Source organism: Phocoena phocoena, chromosome 1, assembly GCF_963924675.1.
Source record: "Phocoena phocoena chromosome 1, mPhoPho1.1, whole genome shotgun sequence".
Lineage (NCBI taxonomy): Eukaryota > Metazoa > Chordata > Mammalia > Artiodactyla > Phocoenidae > Phocoena > Phocoena phocoena.
This window is the reverse complement of record NC_089219.1, coordinates 108,178,871-108,199,652: the sequence shown is the minus strand read 5'-3', so window position 1 is coordinate 108,199,652 and position 20,782 is coordinate 108,178,871. Positions and strand designations below refer to the sequence as shown.

At 47.5% G+C, this 20,782-nt stretch overlaps 5 non-coding genes across 5 annotated transcripts; 2 read left to right on the top strand and 3 right to left on the bottom strand.

Moving 5' to 3' along the window:
• Positions 1–824: 824 nt before the first annotated feature.
• On the bottom strand, positions 825–988 carry LOC136141067 (U1 spliceosomal RNA). Its single transcript, XR_010657704.1, has one exon. It is a non-coding gene; the product is annotated as a U1 spliceosomal RNA (small nuclear RNA).
• Positions 989–8,396: 7,408 nt separating this feature from the next.
• On the bottom strand, positions 8,397–8,469 carry TRNAV-AAC (transfer RNA valine (anticodon AAC)). Its single transcript has one exon. It is a non-coding gene; the product is annotated as a tRNA-Val (tRNA).
• A 2,526-nt stretch (positions 8,470–10,995) lies between these two features.
• TRNAE-UUC (transfer RNA glutamic acid (anticodon UUC)) lies at positions 10,996–11,067 on the top strand. Its single transcript has one exon. It is a non-coding gene; the product is annotated as a tRNA-Glu (tRNA).
• A 6,467-nt stretch (positions 11,068–17,534) lies between these two features.
• Positions 17,535–17,608, bottom strand: TRNAN-AUU (transfer RNA asparagine (anticodon AUU)). The gene has a single exon. It is a non-coding gene; the product is annotated as a tRNA-Asn (tRNA).
• A 704-nt stretch (positions 17,609–18,312) lies between these two features.
• Positions 18,313–18,384, top strand: TRNAH-GUG (transfer RNA histidin (anticodon GUG)). The gene has a single exon. It is a non-coding gene; the product is annotated as a tRNA-His (tRNA).
• Positions 18,385–20,782: the final 2,398 nt, after the last annotated feature.

Sequence of the window (20,782 nt, the reverse complement as noted above, 5' to 3'; positions counted from 1 at the left end):
GAAGTGGTCTATCGAGCAGGGTCCGGGCTTCTAATGGATCATTTCCCGGGTGTCTCTTCTGGGTAAGAGTGGACCCCGCAGGATTTCCTGCTGTTCCCTGAGAGGCAGTGGGAGAGACGCCAACTTGGCCGGTTCCGTGGGCCGCGTGCGACCCAGGTCCCTCAAGCAGGAGGGACGATTCCAGGCTCCTGAGCCGGGCGCCTCAATGGGCTGTGCCAAAAGAACCAGCATAAGAACGGGTTGCCTCCTGTCGCCGCAGGTTCTCTCTCCTCCCGTTGTTAGAAAACGTTGATTCAGCTCTCTTCATAAGCACTGGAGAAGGGACTGGGTCATTACGCGTGGGTTAGGGGGTGATAGGGTACAGCTTATTGTCCCCAAGAACGCTGCTGGGGTGGAACGGGAGGAAGGAGAAGGGAAAGCCGGGTGAGAGACCAAAAGAGTTGGCTAACCCGGGGCAGGGATACAGCGCTCTGGCCCCCGGAGCCTCCTTGCGAAGGCAGGCCTCCGACCTCCATGTCACTGGAAGGGGTGCCGATCTGGCCCCAAAGGGACTGTGGAGCTCGAGGCCTTTGGGTGACTTCTCCAACGCTTCCCCACCACCTCCGCCATGTGGCCTTTCTCTTGCAGATGCCTGCCGGCAAGCCTGCAGACAGGAGGCCTGAAGCAAGTAGCAGGGCCCATCCATACACTTTGGTCCCGGAATAGGAAAGCCAGGAAGATGTGGGTTGGAGCCCTGGGTGTAGGGAGCCTCTCGCCCTGGGCCTGAGCCAGTAGAGTGCAGTGAGGCACCACGGAAGAGAACTCCCCTGCCATACACAGAGAGATAGCGGAGAGCGCAAATACATACCCCTACTAGCACAAATTCCGAGGTCAAGTTTCCCACATTTGGGGAAATCTCTAAAGTCAGCACTACCTGAGTGCAATGGACAAGCGTCGCGCTGGGAAAGCCACCATCATGATCATGGCATCTTTCCTGCCAGGTAACTAGGGGCACATACCCCGCAGGCACAGTGCAGCCTCCCACCCCTCCAAGGTTCACTCAGGGTCGCCACCCTCCCTTCCACCCGCCCCACGCTGTTTTTCTAAACCGCTTTCCTCAAAGGAATTCAAGAGAAGACCTCTCCTCCCACATCTCCTCCCCAATCTCCCCCCAACACACACACACACACACACACACACACACACAGGAGAACTCACTGCACAGCTCACAACACCGACCACCTTTCAGCAGCGGCTCCAAACAGACCAACCCGCAGCCATTGCGCTGTCTCAACTGACAGTTCTCTGCCCTTGCTTAACTGAGGAGTGCGTGGAGACGGCAAAGGCCTGGGAGGCCGGAAGGGGGCGGTGATGCCGTGCCAGTCATTGATCTGCACGTGTCGCCGCTCCAAACACCCCGAGTCTGGGTCTCTGTCTCGGAGAGACGCCTCAGGAGGATCCACCTGCACAGCGACTGACCACCCGACGCTGCTTCCTTTTCCTGGGAAGGCCAAGCCAAGGTCGTCCTGGATCACAAAGGAAGATATCTTAATGACCAAAAGTTATAAGAAAATATTCTTGACATTTTTATTCATTAGGGAAATGCACATTAGTACTATACGGAGATATCATTACACACCCTCCAGCATGGCTATATCTAAAAGAATTACTACACCAAATGCTGACAAGAATGCAGAGAAATTCCAACCATAGTTACTGGTTTGAAACCATTCTAGAGTATTATTTGTCAGTTTCTAATGAAGTTAATCTTGTTCCTACTCCATGACCCAGCAGTCGCAGTACTTCTATGAATGCACAAGTATACAAAAAGATTGGTATACAATATTCATCAAAACACCAAGAATATTCATCAAATAACAACAAATAACACCAAAATTACTTCGACAATACCAAAATTAAGAAGTGATATACACGATAATATAGTTATGTTTAATGAACATAATGTTGTATTTAAAAAGCCAGATACAAAAAAAATACATTCGTTCATTTGAATTTCAATAGCAGGCAATAGTAATTTCGGCAATAGACCTCACACTAGTAATCAACTAAGAGAGAGAAGGTAGGAATTGCCTGGAAAGAGGCTCAGCGGACATTTCTGGGATGATGGCAATATTCTATAACTTGATCTGGGTAATAGTTACATTTGCTAAAATTCAAAAAACTATGCTTTAAAGATTTGTGCTTTTAACTCTATGTGAACTGTAGCTCAATGATTTACTTTTCCCATAAAAATTAGTGGATGATGGATGGAGACAAGCTGGTGTAGATGATGACAACTAGCTTGCATTTTACTGTAAACTCATTAAAACCTCGTTTTCGTTTAGAAAAAAACCCAACACTGATACTTGAATGATCTTTACCAGAAAACCGGTAATGACGGCACTGTTTAATTAGCGGAACGTACAGACAAGCCTCCTTGAGAGGCTGTATTCCACCCTTACAGACATTTTCTGTTCAGAGGTGAGACAACGCCACCCGCAGGTTTGTGCACCGTGGGATTTACTCCTCCTCTGACCGCATCGCGCTGTGTGGCCGGCGGTATACTCTGCTCTCTGACTGCTTCTTAAGGGGCGTAGCTGGTGCTGGCATTAAAAGCAAACCGAGCAGAAACTAACACACCACTGTAAATCAATTATAATCCAATAAAGATGTTTAAAAAAAAAAAGCAAACCGAGAGACCAGTCACAGACACCATCCTACTATAGCTCGGATTTGAACCGAGATTACTGCGGCCACCACATAGTATTAACCACCATACGGTCATGATGCGCCACAGGCAGGCTGGCAGTCACTGCACTTCCCGTAATTTTTTGAAGGTAAATATATCCACACTGCTTTTGCTGTTTTATTCTTGGACACCTACAGATGTTCGTGCTTTTCCCTCTTTCATGCTCTTCTCCGATTCTCCCTCCCCATTCTGCTACTTAATAAAAGCAATTTTTATTTCTCAGGATCTGGCCCGAGCCTCCTCACAGGCTTCCTGGGAGGTCTCGCTGTCTCATCCATGCCTCTGCTTGCTTTCGCTCCTTTTCACGTTTCCTCTTTTGACCTGATCTTTTTCCCGATGCAGCCACACCAAGCACACCTACTAAACCTGCGGGGCAGATGGTCGGGTGAAGGCGGAGCAAACGGGGAGCCGTCACGGAGCCCACCCGGCATTCAGCTTCCCTTGGGCCCCACTCGGCTCAGGCTTGGGGGCTCGTGGCCCCGGGCGTTTCCGGGGCGCTGGCATCTGCGGCGGGTGTGGAGCAAGGCGCGGCGGAGACGCTCGGCTGCCGTTCTGCCTTCGGAATCGCCCGACGCACGGCTTTCCCACGGGTTTCTCCGGTTTTCCCGGACTCCTTTGAGCAGGTACGACTGCACTGCTAAAGGCGGGTGCCTCGGCATAGAGTGGAAGGCGTGCTTGCTCTCGCTGGGGATGAGGTGAGGGAGGAGAGAGGAAAAGTGGAGTATGGGTATCTCTGTGGTGCAACCGGTTAGCGCGTTCGGCTGTTAACTGAAAGGTTGGTGGTTCTAAGCCTACTCAGGGACGCATCTCTCCGGCATCTATAATGCAGAGGATTCGGGGTCCTCCCTTTTCTATACACCTTCTCCCTCAAAGGCCGAGACAGGCTCCTCCACTACTATGTTCCTGTACCCTGTATTTTGTGCACAACAGGAGGATCTAACTAAGCCCAGATCATCATCGATCCTCCGAGAGGAACTCAGGAGGAAAACAGGTTACTGGGAATTGAAAAATCCTCAAGAGTAGACTCATCACTACCCTGTGAATTCCTGTAATCAATGAAGTTTCTTCCATTGTCTGTATAGTATTTATTTACTCCTTTGCATATACTTTGAAATTAATTTGGTTCTATGCTTTTATTATTACATGTAATGCTGCAGTCATCATTCTTGTACACATGTCCGTAGGGTAGAAAGCCAGAAGAGCAATTGCTCTATCATAGATTCTACATAGTTTTGTATATGATTCCATTTTCTTGCCTTTGTTGACCTACTAGCTATAACTCTTGTTATTTCAGCGATTGCTTCAGGCTTTAGAGCAGACATCTGTAACTTACCACAGTCTGCCTTCAAGTGAAGTCATACCAGTTCACATTTCTCCCCTGCCTGCCTTTACACTTTTGTTGCCATGCATTTTACTTTGCATATGTTATAAACCCAAGGTTTATAACCATCCAAATAATAACAATCCAAGGTTATTACTTTTCTTTAAAATGTCCCATGTTTTCACCAGCCCTGGGACTGGCTGGACCCTGGTCCCGCCCACTAGCAGGCCAACACAAGTATCGGGATACCCGGAACCCCCACAGTCAGCTGTGTCGGGAACCAGCCCCACCCACCAGCAGTCTGACACCAGCTCTGGGACTCCTGGGCCTTGCAGCCAAACCCCAGGACCCCGCTCTGCCCACCAGTGGGCCAGCACTAGCAGTAGCCCTAGCACCTGGCTTCACCCACCAGTGAGACAGCACTAGCCCCCGCCCCCCCCCACGGGGGTTCCACAGCCAGTTGCCTCTTGACCCGTCAGTGCCAAGTAGCGGCTGCAGATTCCAAACAAGGCAGGGCCTGACAACCAAAGAGACGGGGACCAACTAATCCTACCAGACCATGCACTGTGGTCAGCCAGGCACAACAGAAAGACCCATGCAGCCCACATACAGGGCACCCCTAGAGCATATAGATCTGGTGATGAGAAGGTAGTGGGTGGCTGGTACTCACAGGAAGTCGCCTACAAATGGTCACTTCTCCAAGACCAGGAAATGTAACCAACCTACCAGACACATAGAAATAAAAAAAGTACATTAGGCAAAATGAGGTGACAGAGGAATATGTTCCAAATGAAGAAACAAGATAAAACCCCAGAATAACTAAGTAAAGTGGAGATAGGCTGTCTACCCCAGTAAAAATTAGATTTTAGAGATGCAGAGAGCAGAAAAAAGGCGATTCCCAGAGCCCAGGTCTGAATGCAGCTCATCACGCTTCACCACTCCCCGCCTGGGCGACGCTTTGGGCTCTGAGGCCAGGCCACAAGGTAACAGGCTGGGTTCCATCCTACTCTAGCTTTAGCGCTGTGTACAACAGAGCCAAAGTCATGCTCTCTTTCTGAACCTCACTTTCCTTATGAGTCAGGGGCAGGCTTGGTTCTCAGCGGGTGATGATGAGTGGATCTGTCTACTTCCTGATCTCTGATGTGGCTCTGGGGGCTCTCCTGATAAAGGCACGTTACTGGCTCCTTTTCCTCCCCGACCCGCTCAATTCGTGGAGCCTGAAATTCTTCATCTTTGTGTCTGGCTCGAGCCCCTGGTGCAGAGTTGAATTCATCCTCTTTTCTTCTGGCACTCAAATCAAATTGTTTCGCAAGTGTGCTGAGGTGAGGGAAAGCCAAGGTTGCTTCACAGGGATGCATTTCTTGGTTTTCAGAGACATAATACGTATCAGCATGTAGAGGAGATTTAGGCACCAGATGAGAAATTGAGGGGATTTCCAGATTTAAAGATAACCTGAAGTGGGCCTTCTCCTGTGCCCTCCTTGGAATGTCTGTGGTCTGGCTCAGAGGAGAGAAAGGAGGGCTGGCTCCTAGTGCTGAGTAGGCTTCATGTGGTAACGGAACTCCTCCTGGGTTTGGGGAGAGAAAAACGCAGCTACAAATTCTGCCACAACCCATCCCACTCGCCCCCTTTTTGGTTTTTAAACGAGAATGTAAGTTTCAGGAAGAAAAAAAAAAGGTGGTCTTTTATCGGTTTCGGCTGGTTTTGAACCGGGGACCTGTTCGCGTGTGAGGCGAACGTGAAAACCACTGCACTACGAAAACCACACGAATAAGAAGGCTTAAAACCGACATCCAAGGGCTTCCCTGGTGGCGCAGTGGTTGAGAGTCTGCCTGCCGATGCAGAAAAAGCGGGTTCGTGCCCCGGTCTGGGAGGATCCCACATGTCGCAGAGCCGCTGGGCCCGTGAGCCATAGTCGCTGAGCCTGCGCGTCCGGAGCTTGTGCTCCGCAACCGGAGAGGCCACAATAGTGAGAGGCCCGCGTACCGCAAAACAAAACAAACAAACAAACAAAAATCCAAGAAATGTATTATGTCTTGCCACGACTGGCCCACCAAAAAAAAAAAACGATCCTGGGAGCACCTGCGATCTCTCAGGCAAGTACACTGAAGCTCCCGAGAGGTGTTAGCTTAGGGTTCCTCACCTCCCGCGAAGCAAGGTCCCTGGGGCTCCCACAGTCTAGATTCAGGGTCCCACATCCAACGCAGGGTCTCCAGTTCCTCAGCCTAGTGCCGGAGATCAGGGATCCCCCCGCAGACTCCCCAGCTCCCTGAAGCCTCAGGAGCAGGGGGTTAGGTGCGTCTAGACCTCAGGCGACCCAGCCTCACAGCAGCGTGGACACCGCCCCTCCAGGGCTGTAGACCCGCGCCTTGGTGGCCCTTTTCACGGAGCCGGCGGTCAGTGCACTCGGCTCTTGGAAATGAGCGGTGCTTCGAATCCACCCAGGACCCATAGGAGTCGCCCTTGCCTCCTTCCCTCCCTCCCTCCCTCTCCCCTCCCACTCCCCTCCCTCCCTCCCCTCTGCTCTGGTGCGCCTGACCCGCGCGCTCCTTCTTCACAAGCACTTTCGCAGCAGCACTTCTCCGGTGTCCTTTCCTGCAAAGGGGCTTCCTCAGGTTCCTGGCGCTGTGGCTTATTCTAGTCGTCTAGTTGAAGTCCAGTACTTTAATCACACTTTCACCTTTAGCAGGAACCGTAGCAAAGGCTGACGTCTCAGGTCATTTGGCTGTTGGAAAAACATCGAACATCAGTGCAGGGGAGAGCTGAATAAAACACCACCTAAAGCTCCTCTACAGCCTAAAGAGAACAGATTCCAGGTTTCTGAAGTGGCAAGAAGGGCCTCCTCACGAAGACAAAGCTTCCTCCTGTACTTGGAGAACAGGTCCCGCAGAAGCTGGTTTTGAAGGAGATGTCAAAGGAAAGGAGCAACAGTGGCCTTAACCAGTGATCATGAGTTGAGATGTCTGTAAGTTACTCTCAAATGGTGTAGCAAATCATGTATATGGAGAGAGAGTGAGAAAGCAAGTGTGGGAAAATGTTAACTGTGAGATTAGGTACAGAATAGACAATGTTAGTGTTTCAAAATTTTTGTATATTTAAAAGGTTTTATGTTTTTGTTTTCTTAATGAGTTTTTCGAAGTTAAGTCCCAGGTTCTCTTTGGATGAAAACTCCATATATGAGACACTAGGTTTCTGAAATAAAGGAAGAAAAGAGTGAAGTGGAGGGCAGAAGCCCTGGTGGTTCATCACATTTCCCCTCCCCCACATGGAGGGTGCCTGGCGATAGGAACCCTGAGGAAGGTCTTGCATCGCCCTTCTGGCAAACTACCTCTGTTTGGGAAGAGGAAGATTTAGCGCAATTTAGAGCTTTGCTGACCTGGAATCGAATTCGGGCCCCAGCAGTGAAACGCCAAATTGTAGCTACTAGGCAACCAGACATAACAAACCTCCATAATTTGGCTTCTCCAGTTGAAAACTGTAAGAGTAAGGTTAGATTTTTGAGAATGGCACAGCAGAAAAGGAGGCGATTCCCAGCGGCCCGCGGCTGAAGGCAGCTGTGAAAGGCTCCCAGCCCTTGCACCGCTGCTCATCACCTTTCACCTCTCCTGTTCCGGGTGACGCTTTGGGCTCTGAGGCCAGGCCGCAAGGTAAGTGGCTGGGTTCCATCCTGGTCTAGCTTTAGCGCTGTGTGCGGCAGAGCCAAGGTCATGCCCTCTTTCTGAACCTCGGTTTCCTTATGTGTCAGGTGCTGACTTGGCTCTAAGCGGCCGATGAGAGTTTCCGTCTACTTCCTGATCTCTGAGCTCACTACAGGGGCTCTCCTGATAATGGCACGTGTAAGGACTCCTTTACGTGCCCCTACCAGCTGCAATTCTGGAGCCTGAAATTCGTCTACGTGTCTTTGGGTCGAGCACCCGGTGCGGAGTTGGGTCGGTCACTTTTGTTCTGTCACACAAATCAGCGTGTTCCGCAAGCGTGCTGACGTGGGGTAAGCAAGTGAGCTTCACAGGGATAAACTTCTTGTTTCCAGAGACAAAATACGTGTCAGCGTGTCGAGGAGATTTAGGCGCCACGTGAGAAGATGAGGGGATTTCCGAATGTAAAGATAACCTTAACTTGGCTTTGTCCTGTGCCCTTCTTGGTCTGTCTGTGGCTTGTCTTCAAAGTGACACAGAGCAGACAAAGGAGGGATGGTTGCTAGTGCTGAGTAGGCTTTCAGGCAATAAGGGAACTCCTCCTGTATTTCGGGGGGATAAAAATACAACTGCACGCGCTACCTCAATCCATCCCACTCGCCCCGTTTTTCGGTTTTTAAACGTGAATATTAGTTTCAGAAAAGAATCGACGTGTTTCCGCCTGGTTTCGAACCAGGGACCTTTCGCGTGTTAGGCGAACGTGATAACCACTACACTACGGAAACAGCTCTTTCTCAGGTTTTTAATGACACTTTCAAGAACTGTATCTCTTGCCACGACTGGCCACAAATATTTTCGAAAGCAAAGGACCCTGGGAGCACAGGCGAGCCCTCAGGTAAGGAGACTGCAGCTCCCGAGAGGCCATCGTTTAGGGTTCCTCGCCTCCCCCGAAGCGAGGTCCCTGGCGCCCCCAGAGCTTCACGTCCCAATCCCGCATCCAACACACAGCTATGCACCGAATGCAGGGGTCGCCCCCGCGGACTCTCCAGCTCCCGGAAGCCCCAGGAGCCGGGGGTTAGGTGAGCTTGAGCCCCAGGTGACCTCGCATCCCAGCAGCGTGGACACCACCCCTCCAAGGCTGCGTACCCGCGCCTCGGTGGCCCTTTTCACGGCGCAGGCGGTCAGTGCTCTGGGCTCTCGGAAATGATCGATGCTTCGATTCCACCTGCAAATCATAGGACCCTCCTTTCCCTCCCTCCCCTCTCTCCCCTCCCTCCCCTCTGCTCCTTCCTCGAAAGCCCTTTCGTAGCAGCCCTTCTCCGGCGTCTCCCGGCAAAGGGTCTCCCTCAGGTTCCTGCCGCTGTGGCTTATTTTAGTCGTGTAGTTGAAGTCCAGTACTTTAATCACACTTTCACGCTTAGCAGGAACCGTAGCAAAGGCTGACGTCTCAGGTCATTTGGCTGTTGGAAAAACATCGAACGTCAACGCAGGCCGAGCCGCGCTTCCCGGCCTGTATTGACTTCGTTTGAAGACCAGGCCCAGCAGAAAGCCGCGGAGGACGCAGGCGCGGTCCACGCCGATCTCACGGCTGTTCATTCCTCCCTCATCGTACTTGACATTCTTCTTGAGGAACAGTTTTGTTTTGCCTTGTACAATGTCTGAAACATCTTTTATTTGCCTTTTACAATTTTCCGGTTCAACAGGTCATGGAGAGCGAATTTTAACCTAGGAAGACAAAGAGGTAAAGGCGGTTTTGCCAGAAAGCCGGTGTCTGGAGGGGATTTCGTGTTCACCTCACACACGGCCAGCAGGCCGACAACTTTCTTTTTGCTGAAAGACTTTAATGCAACGTTGTCTGTCGGTGTGTCTGTGTCTCTCTGTCTGGTTTCCTTTAAAAGTAAAGCTTTACAAGTTTGGGGAAGCACGTGTCATTTTCTCCAGTCTTTGTTTTCCTTCTTTCTTATTGTGGCGGTCATCGCGTTTCCTTCACACGTGAGGTTCAAGTGCTGCGACCCCGAGGAAGGCGCGGGCAGCGTGCGCACTGACTCCCAAGCCGCGGGGCTCTTCCTTGCTGCGCGTCGACTCCAAGTGCCGTCGAGGGTGCGACCGGACTGCAGCATCCTTGCCAGCGCTGGAGGGCTGAGTCCCCAAAGAGGCAGACTTGAAAATAGCTTTAGATCAGGACATTTCATGAGATTTCCCCCCTTTTCCCTCCCCTCCAGGTTCCAGTTTTCACCTCCCACGCGCAGCCAGAGGAACGGATTCGCCGTCTTTCGGTCGCGTCCGGCGCGCTGCCGTCCCCCGTGGACAGGACGAGGGGCGGCGGTCGTCCTTTTCTCGACAGGGGCGGAGGGACAGCGGGTTCTCGAGGGACCACAAACACACACCCGCGCCGCTGGGGCCCGCAAACCCGATCAGGCGGCCCCTGGAGCCTCCCTGCAGCCGCAAGGGAAGGCGCGGGGCTCCAGAGCCGGCGAGAGGAGCACGCTGAGGGCACCCGGCCCCGGCCCTGGCCTCGAGGACGGGCCCGGAAGAGGGACGCAGCCCAGGAAAAAGCGCAAGTGTCGCCCAACGCCCCCATCCGAGGTTCAGGGTGAGGGAGCCGAGCGTTACACTGATTTCCTCGCCTTTGTCAGGAGAATCGTTTGCCCAAGTCCAGAGTCGCAAAAGGGAGGGACTGTGTAGGCCAAAGTCCACCTGGACTGAGAAGCAAACACGAAGTCCTAACTAACTGCATGTGGGGTCTGAGGAAAACGCTGCGTCAGAGACAACTCTTGGTCGGAGCCTTAGGACCTGGAGTTGGCGTCATCTAAAGCGGGAGAACAGCGGGCGCCGCAGGTAGTGAGGGGAAGACCCGGAATCCAGGTCTGGGCGCGCAGACTTGTTTGAAAGCGTTTTCCGTCCAGCCGTCCCCGATCCGGCATCCGCCGGGAGTCTTTTATGGTGTTGGGGATCCCGGGGTCTCATCCCGCGCGCCTCCCCTCCTGTCTCTACAGCCCCTTCCCCGGCGGCCTGCTCTCCACACGCGGTCGCCTGGCAAAGGCGCGGCTCCAGGGCAGTTCTGAGGTGCGGCCCAGACGGGGCAACTCGCTCGGGACTTGCGGCCCCGGCGGGCCTCGCGGGCGCGTCCACTGTCCCGCAGAGCGCTCGGCCTTTTGCGTGGGACTCCTCTTTTGGAGAAAGCAGGGAGGGAAAGTTCTTCGGGTACAGTTCCTTGGAGGGAGGTGCGGCACTCAGAACAGGAGGGCGGGAGATAGTACATACTCATTATAGGCTTCCTACCATCACTTACAAGTCTTTATGCAAGCAGCTCCCTGGTGGTCTAGTGGTTAGGATTCGGCGCTTTCACCGCCGCGGCCCGGGTTCGATTCCCGGTCAGGGAGATTTAGGTTTTGTTGTGTTGGTTTTTCTCCCTTCTTCTTTGTGGCATCTCAGCACCCAGCAATCTTCACTTCCTTCTCACAAGTGTAATGTGCCCCAAGGTGCAGATGCAGTAGATCTCTGTACTGAATCCTCAAGCCAGTGAGGTGGGCCCCAGGTGCAAGGCTTCTCCCAGGCTGGGAGAGGGGAGGTGTGATGAGCATCCTGGGCAGCCCCTCGCCTCCACGCCTTCCTTCATTTCGGATACCTACAGTCTCACTTTCAGGGTCCATCTAAAGAGAACTCGGGACCTGAGTACGAATTACTCCTTTAAAAAAAAAAAAAAAACCAAAACTTTGACACCTACGAAAATTTGCAAGAATAGTAACAGCATATATTCTTCAGCAAAATGTACATTTTCCCACATTTACTTTCTCAGTCTCTCTCCATGTACATAATTTGCTACACCATTTGAGAGTAACTCGCAGACAGCTCAACTGAAGATCACTGGGCTGCTGTTGCTTCCTTCTTTGCCGTGTCCCTCAAAATCAGCTTTTGTGGTATCTGTCCTCTAAGGCCAGGGTACGATTTTGTCCCGGCGAGGAGGTCCCTCTTGCCCTGTTCTCTGCGGGCTATAAGAAGCTTCAGGTGGAAATTTATCCCGCTCTTCCTGATAGTGCAGGCCAGGGACACCTTGAGCTTGTAGGAGGAACATGTCTATGCTGGTATTCCCCCGAGGACCTGCTGCCCTGTGGACTCTGCTTTGGTTGCTTTGGTGGGCTGTGGAGTCTTGGGTCCACTGCCCAGTGGAACCACCTACCTTGGGAGAGACCCTTCAGGGAAGTGCAGCTGCCCCCTTGCTTCTTGCCTGGCTCTCTCTCCTGCTAGGATTTTCGTTTGTTTGTTTATAACAATTTACTTTACTCACTTCCCCTCTCTCCTCCTCCGTCCCCTCTGGCAACCATTACTCTGTTCTCTGTACCTATGTGTTTCTTTTTGTATGGTTTGTTCATTCATTTAAATTTTTTAAAAATTCCACCTATGGGTAAAATCACACGGTATTTGTCTTTATTTACCTGACTTATTTCATTTAGCATAATACCCTGAAGTCCATCCATGTTGTAGCAAATGGCAAGATTTCTTTTTTTTAAGGCTGAATAGTACTCCATTGTGTATGTATGCCACATCTTCTTTATACATTCACCTGTTGATGGACACTTGGGTTGTTTCCATATCTTGGCTATTGTAAAGTATGCTTTGGTGTATGTATGGGTGTATATATCTATTCCAATGACTGGTTTTGTATTTTCTGGATAAATACCTAGAAGTGGAATAGCTGGATCATATGGCAGAGTCTTATTCTTCCTTTTTTGCAGAATCTCCATACTGTTTTCTATAGTGGCTGCACCATTTTACATTCCTACCAACATTGTAAAGGGTTCTGACTCGACGAAAAGGTGAAGAATCTTTCTGTGGTGGGAGTATGAGGGGAGCAGGTGGAAAATTATCAAAAGTAGGGGATAATTCTCAAGAGCTTTCCAGAATTGTCTGTATCACTGCTGTCAGGGACATGGCTGCCTTGTAATAATGGTGCTTAGTCTGTTTTTTTAAAAATAAGATAACCTCATTAAATTTTAAAAAAATATTTTGGGAATGTCTTTTTGAGAATCTGGAGATTAGTAAGACAAGTTTCTGGCAGTACACAACATTGTTCTACTCTAAATCACCCTGGAACTGTTAAGTGACTTTCATATATTTAGATTATTTAACATTTAATTACGGAATCCATGCTTTAACAACCCAGGTAACAATGGTGCTTGGTCTTAAAGGGTCCTGGCTCCAGTCTGAGGCATCCTGATTTGTGGTTCATATTCAACTGTGCCTCTCCCCAACATAGGGTAGTAACCAATGCTTGATTTTTTTCCCTTGTCCTTCCATGGACACCCTTGAGAAAAAGGATACATGAAAGTCTTTCACAAAAGCAGTTTCTGCCTGCTTTCCATCTGAGATACTTTCCTGTAAGAAGAACCAACCAAGGGAACAAACTTTAGTTGTCTTTAGGAAGCTTCTCTGTCTGTTATGCTTTCCTTAATCCTGAGTAAAATATCTCACTTGATGACCTGTAGGTCAGCATAAATAAACAAATACACACATAAGAAAGTAAATTAAAGACAGGAAACTAGATGACACAGGTATTGGGAAGATAGAAACGCAATTGCTCCCTTAGAAAACATCATTATCTACATCAAAACAAAGAATCTAAAGTTGAAAGAAGAGAAAGTAGAGTCAACATGGTAGTCTGTGTTTCCTGGTCCTTGGCTTGGCCCTGCACTAGGTGGCGGCCCAGTGATGTGAATAATTGACACTTGGCTTCATGGCTGGTCTTCTGTCCAATTCAAACATGTCATCAAGGGCTGACTTGGAACAGATATTCACCATTTTAAAGCAGCCAAATGCCCTGAGATCTTCAGCCTTGGCTAGGGAACTGTTTAAAACATGAAGGCCTGGTTAAAGTATTAGACTTGAAATTTGATCCAATAGAACAAAGTGACAAGAGCCAGAGAGCGCTCCTATTTCTGAGAGAAAGACAAGAAAGAGGCACTGAAATTTGAGAGGAATGACCTGGCAGAGCAATGTAATGAAGAGGAAGGAAAAGGTGGGGGAGGGGAGGAGTCCCACAGTTCCTGGCTTGCAAGGAGCTGTCTCATGCCTCTGATCTGTGCACGTCCCCTAGCTCCCGCAGCTTCCAGGAGCTCCAAGGTCCAAGTGGTGAACTTCAGTTGGTGTTCTGTTCTCAAATCAGGAGTCCCGACTGAGATGTGGGGTTCTGAATCCAGGTTGTGAAAATCCTGGGCCCTTTCTTCCAGGGAAAGACAATACAGCCCCAAAGCAAGAGCCTATGGAGTGCTGAGCTCTCATGGAGATATTGCTCCTGGTGTAGGACGCAGTTGAATTTTGGACATCACATGCCCTAAATTTGGACACAGCAGGCAGCACTGAATTCAGGAAGGAGTGGGGCACTACAGTGGAGAGGTTGCCTCAACGTGAAAAATGTTCACTCAAAAACTGGGTAGAATCACTTTTTTTTTTTAAATACAATGTGCTCTTTTCAGAAAGGTCATGTTTGAAATACAAGAAATATAAGAGACATCTTGCATCCTTGGACTCCAAAGGAACTCTAGAGATAGATCTAAGCTCACTGAACTAAGCAAGAGCTGGAAACAAGTTTGGAGCACACCAAGCCTGCCTTCCAAGGATACACAGTTACAAAGATCCAAATGCTGGCAACATAAGAAAACTACTTTGAGGGCAAATTTTACCTTTAATTTCCAGAGCTTAGATGAAAATATTTCTATTATATCCACCAACACTCTACTAATTAGGGCTTTTTGTTATCTGATTTAAATGATAAGGGCAAAGAGGATGAGATAACTGCTGAAATGACAGCAAAACTCAACCATAGGGAATCTACCTGAAAAGATTCAAAAGGAAGCTTTGATTCCAGGTAGGTTTATGCCACCAAACCCACTTAGTTGATAGCCCAAGGGACTGGTGACCCTGAAGTCTTTGTACCATACTCTAGAATGTGCTTACAAGAACCTAGGCTTGTGTCTCTTTCATTCTCTCCTCTTTCAAACTTCTCTGGCTTTGGGAGCCTGGGGAGGCTTCAGACATTGGAGACATGACAGAGGAAGTCATGTCACGGAACACATTTTGGGGCTCATGAGAACACCTGTTAGTTAAATGATTTCAAGGCAAGACTGACAGTCAACTGCCCTCCCATAACTTGTTCCTTACCTCCCTCAGAATGAAAGCTTCTGTAAATTCCATCTACAAACTGAGAAGTGGAAACGTTACTTCTCTGTGGTGGAAGTGATATGTCTTATGGATTCAGAAGCCTCCTTCCAACCAGTTTTGACCGCCATTTCTCCTCAGCCCCATGGTGAATGCAAAGGCTTCCATGTTAGCTTAACACCCAGAGCTAACTTCACAGCTGCCAGCAGTGTCACTTCAAATTTCCCTTTGTAGGAAAAGCAAATATTCAAGTGTTAGTTTTCTAAGCTTTTTTTCTACAAAATACCCTGGGATGGACAAATGCTCTTCTTTGAGTTGATGTCTATCCAGGGAACAAGCCTGTAGTAATGTCAACAATATCATAATTCTTCACTTACCCGCTGTTCCTGAGAGAGAGGGCCAGGGGCTTGAAGAAGGACATGCTGCAGGAGGGCAGGAATAAATGAAAATCTAATGAGAGGAAGTAGAAGGGTGGTGAGGCAAGTGGGACAGAAAACTGAGGCCTCCAAGGTGGTTCAAGCCTTGCCTTGTTTTGTTGAAAACCTAGGTAGTACAAATGCCTGATTTAATATTTGGGTGGAGGGAGTAAGATGTGTGTTTGAGTTTGTGTGTGGGGGCACAAGAAAGTGGCATGGTAGCAGAAATCCAGTATGCTGAAGTTCCTAGTCATCTTTGTGTGGTGCCATTGTTCTATGTTTAGCATTGTTGTAGTGACACCCTTGGTTAGAATTGAGTGATAATAAATGGAGTGGTTCCATATTATCTGGAATTGGATCTTGGACCTGATTAGATGTGAAATTATTAATGACCCTGATGTCAGAGAACACTTTCAGTTCGTGGCATGCAGTAGCAAAACATTTTCCCAAATCATCGTCTGCAGACACCTGTATTTAGATTCTCATAGAAAGTAAGGATTAGAGTGGTCAAATAGTTGCTGCCATAGAACATTTTAGTGAAGATATGAGTATGATGGGTTGGTTACTTACATGTAAACTGGAGGAACTGGGGAAACAAAATGATGAGCTCAAGGTCCTAAGTTCCTAGCTCAAGATTTAGGTTAGGGAACTGAAAGATTCTATAACCATATTTAAAACAAAACAAAACAAAACAACCTTAAAACCTTGTCTAGTACTATCACTGTAGGCCCGAGCTCTGCAAACTAAACCTAAATTGAATTTTCAACATCACAGAATCTCTTATGTTAAAGTCAGGGAATTTATTAAGAAGGACTGGTATCATTGGGATGGGGTCTTATGGATTGATTCTGATGAAGGTGGGGCTCTTGAAAGCCTAAATTGCCCCGAGCCTCAGGTTACCTGAGAAGCAGCCCTTCCTCCCTTGTTTGAGGAGGTTACATGAAGTAGGTTACCTCCACTTACCTGAAGAAGCTCGAAGGTCTCCCTATAACATCTGAGTAGCTGCCTTACATGGGTCTGCTGATCCTCCTCAGGACCTACTGCTACCATGTATCAGATTTGCTTTGTATCAGACTCATTTTTTTAGAAGCAATGACAGAAAATTTTCCAGCCACAATTAAGATTATAAACCACTGATCCAAGGAGTCAAGTGATCCTCAAGCACAATAAATATGAAGAAGACCACACCTAGTCACATAATAATTAAATTGCTCAAATCAGTTGGGAAAAAAATCTCAAAAGCAGCCAGCGGAATAACACATGCTACATGAAAATAAATATAACGTCAGATTTCTCATCAGAAGCACTGCAGCATGTGAAAAAGACAGTGGAGCAACATCTTTAAAGAACTGAGAGAAAAAAGTCAACGTGGAATTCTATGGCTCCTATCCTCAAAAATGTCTTTCAACAATAAAGGTGAATAACGATATTTACAGACATACAATTCCTGAAAGACTTCATCACCAGCAACCGAAATCACAAGAAAGGTTAAAGCAGTCCTCCAGGAAGAAAGAAGCTCACATCAGAGGGAAATCTCCATATGCACAAAGGGATGAAGGACAACAGAAATGGTATCTGCGTGAAAAATATATAACCTTTTTCCCCTTATTATTTAAATCTCTTTAAAAACATGGTACAGTTTAAAGAAAAGTAATAACCTTGGGTTGTGGGGTTTATAACATACTCAAAATAAAATGAATGACAACGATAGCATAAAGGCAAGCAGGGGAGAAAAGTGAAGACATCACTTGAAGGCAGGCTGTGGTAAGTTACAGATGTCTGCTCTAAAGCCTAAAGCTGCTGCTGAAATAACAAAATAAAGAGTTATAGCTAATAAGCCAACAAAGGGGAGAGAATGGAACCATTTACAAAACACCATGTATATCTCATAAAACAATTGTGCTTCAGGCACTCTAACCATAGGCATGTATACAAGAATGATGACTGCAGTATTGTTCGTAATAATAAAAGCATATAAGCAACTTAATTTCAAAGTTATATGTAAAGGGCTCAATAAATACTAGTACAAACAAGGGACGAAACTTCACTGTTAAAAGGAACCCAGAGGGTAATGATGAGATGACAAAGTGACCTACCTGTTTCCTTCAGAGCTCTTCTGTGAGGATCAGCGATGATCTCGGCTTAGGTTCTCTTGTTATGGACAAGACATAGGTGAAAAGGAGGGTAATAGAGGCCTAGCTTCAAGTTTACGTGAAAGGATGTACAAGACAGAAATAACTGCAAACCCTTTAATTACATCCTAAAAAAGCCAGGAGGGGCATCTCTGAGTGGGCTTGAACCACCAACCTTTCGATTAATAACCGAACACGCTCACCGATTGCGCCACAGAGACACCTGAACTTTACCTTCCCTCTCCCTGCTTCCCCATCTCATCCCACAGAGAGCAAGCACGCCTTCCACTTTAGGCGGAGCCACCCGCCTTTTGCAGGACAGTTGTACTGATTCCAAAGCCTCGGAAAACCAGAGAAACTCGTGGGAAAGCCGTGCGTTGGGCGATTCCGAAGGCAGAAAGGCAGCCAAGCGTCCCCGCCGCACCTTGCTCCACACCCGCGGCAGATGCCAGTGCCCCGGAGTCGCCCGGGGCCGCGACACCCCGGGCTTGAGCCGAGTGGGACTCAAGGGAAGCTGAATGCCCCATGGGCTCATAACGGTTCTTTCGGTTCTTTGCTCCGCCTTCACCCGACAGTCTGAGCCACTGGCGCTGCCCTCCCTCAGCTCAGCCAAGGTAGGTGGGCCGGGAGCCGGAAGAAGGCGGTGGGGAGGGTTGGTCAAAAGAGGAAATGTAAGGAGGAGGGAATGAAGCAAGGGAGGCAAGGATAAAGCAAAGATACTTCCCAGGAGACCTGATCTGAGGCACCGGCTGGACGCAGGGGAGATGAGAAATGCATCAGAATGCGAAGGGAATAACGGAGGGAAGACGAGAGGGAAACTCACGAATACTTGCAGTTTTCAACAACAGAAAAGCTAAATAATTGGAATCAATTTATATTAAAAGTAGTAGCGCAAAAACTAGCCTCGCCGCCGGCTCAGTAGCGCGCCGTGATCGTATAGTGGTTAGTACTCTGCGTTGTGGCCGCAGCAACCTCGGTTCGAATCCGAGTCACGGCAGTGTTCCCCTTTTTTTCTGCGTTGTATCTGTTACCAGAACAACTCTTTAGTCACCAAACGGAGTAAAGTCAGGAGAACGGAGGTCAACACAACAGTGCACTAGGCTGAAGCGCTCTGCCCCTAAACCACGTCTCACCATTTAAGGGAAAATACCTAAAGATCAGGTTGAAGCTCTAAATGAAACTCGTGTGTGGCTTCGACGACGGAAATGGTGTAGTCATACAGGGATTTTTTTTGTTGTTGTTGAAATGTTTCAAACAGCAGTGAGGCTTTTTTACACAAAAAGAAACAGATTTTATTATTTTTTAACATCTTTATTGGAGTATAATTGCTTTACAATGGTGTGTTAGTTTCTGCTGTGTAACAAAGTGAATCAGCTATGCATACACATATAACCCCATATCTCCTCCCTCTTGCATCTCCCTTCCACTCTCCCTATCCCACACCTTTAGGAGGACACAAACCACCAAGCTGATCTCCCTGTGCTATGTGGCTGCTTCCCTCTAGCTATCTGTTTTACATTTGGTAGTGTATATATGTCCATGCCACTCTCTCCCTTCGTCCCAACTTCCCCTTCCCCCTCCCCGTGTCCTCAAGTCCTTCTCTACGTCTATGTCTTTACTCCTGTCCTGCCCCTAGGTTCTTCAAAACCTTTTTTTTTTTTTTAGATTCCACATATATGTGTTAGCATACGGTATTGGTTTTTCTCTTTCTGACTTACCTCACTCTGTATGATAGTCTCTAGGTCTATTCACCTCACTACAAATAACTCAATTTTGTTTCTTTTTATGGCTGAGTAATATTCCACTGTATATATGTGCCACATCTTCCTCATCCATTCATCTGTTGAGGGACCCTTAGGTTGCTTCCATGTCCTGGCTATTGTAAATAGAGCTGCAATGAACATTGTGGCAGATGACTCTTTTTGAATTATGGTTTTCTTAGAGTATATGCTCAGTAGTGGGATTGCTGGGTCATATGGTAGTTCTATTTTTAGATTTTTAAGGAAACTCCATACTGTTCTCCATAGTGGCTGTATCAATTTACATTCCCACCAACAGTGCAAGAGGGTTCCCTTTTCTCCACACCCTCTCCAGCATTTATTATTTGTAGATTTTTTGATGATGGCCATTTTGACCAGTGTGAGGTGATACTTCATTCTAGTTTTGATTTGCATTTCTCTGATGATTAACGATGTTGAGCAGTCTTTCATGTGTTTGCTGGCAATCTGTATATCTTCTTTGGAGAAATGTCTATTTAGGTCTTCTGCCCATTTTTGGATTGGGTTGTTTGTTTTTCTGATATTGAGCTACATGAGCGGCTTGTAAATTTTGGAGATTAATCCTTTGTGGTTTGCTTCATTTGCAAATATTTTCTCCCATGCTGAGGGTTGTGTTTTCGTCTTGTTTATGGTTTCCTTTGCTGTGCAAAAGCTTTTAAGTTTCATTAGTTCCCATTTATTTTTGTTTTTATTTCCATTTCTCTAGGAGGTGGGTCAAAAATGATCTTGCTGTGATTTATGTCATGGAGTGTTCTACCTATGTTTTCCTCTAAGAGTTTCCTTTAGGTCTTTAATCCATTTTGAGTTTATTTTTGTGTATGGTGTTAGGGAGTGTTCTAATTTCATTCTTTTACATATAGCTGTCCAGTTTTCCCAACACCATTTATTGAAGAGGCTGTTTTTTCTCCATTGTATATTCTTGCCTCCTTTATCAAAGATAAGGTGACCATATATGCGTGGGTTTATCTCTGGGCTTTCTATCCTGTTCCACTGCTCTATATTTCTGTTTTTGTGCCAGTACCATACTGTCTTGATTACTGTAGCTTTGTAGTATAGTCTGAAGTCAGGGAACCTGATTCCTCCAGCTCCGTTTTTCATTCTCAAGATTGCTTTGGCTATTTTTGGTCTTTTGTGTTTCTATACAAATTGTGAAGTTTTTGTTCTAGTTCTGTAAAAGATGCCATTGGTAGTTTGATAGAGATTGCACTAAATCTGTAGATTGCTTTGGGTAATATACTCATTTTCACAATATTGATTCTTCCAATACAAGAACATGGTATACCTCTCCATCTGTTTGTATCATCTTTAATTTCTTTCATCAGTGTCTTATAGTTTCCTGCATGCAGGTCTTTTGTCTCCTTAGGTGGGTTTATTCCTACGTATTTTATTCTTTTTGCTGTGATGGTAAATGGGAGTGTTTCCCTAATTTCTCTTTCATATTTTTCATCATTAGTATATAGGAATGTAAGAGATTTCTGTGCATTAATTTTGTATCCTGCTACTTTACCAAATTCATTGATTAGCTCTAGTAGTTTTCTGGTGGCATCTTTAGGATTCTCTATGTATAGTATCATGTCATCTGCAAACAGTGACAGTTTTACTTCTTTTCTGATTTGG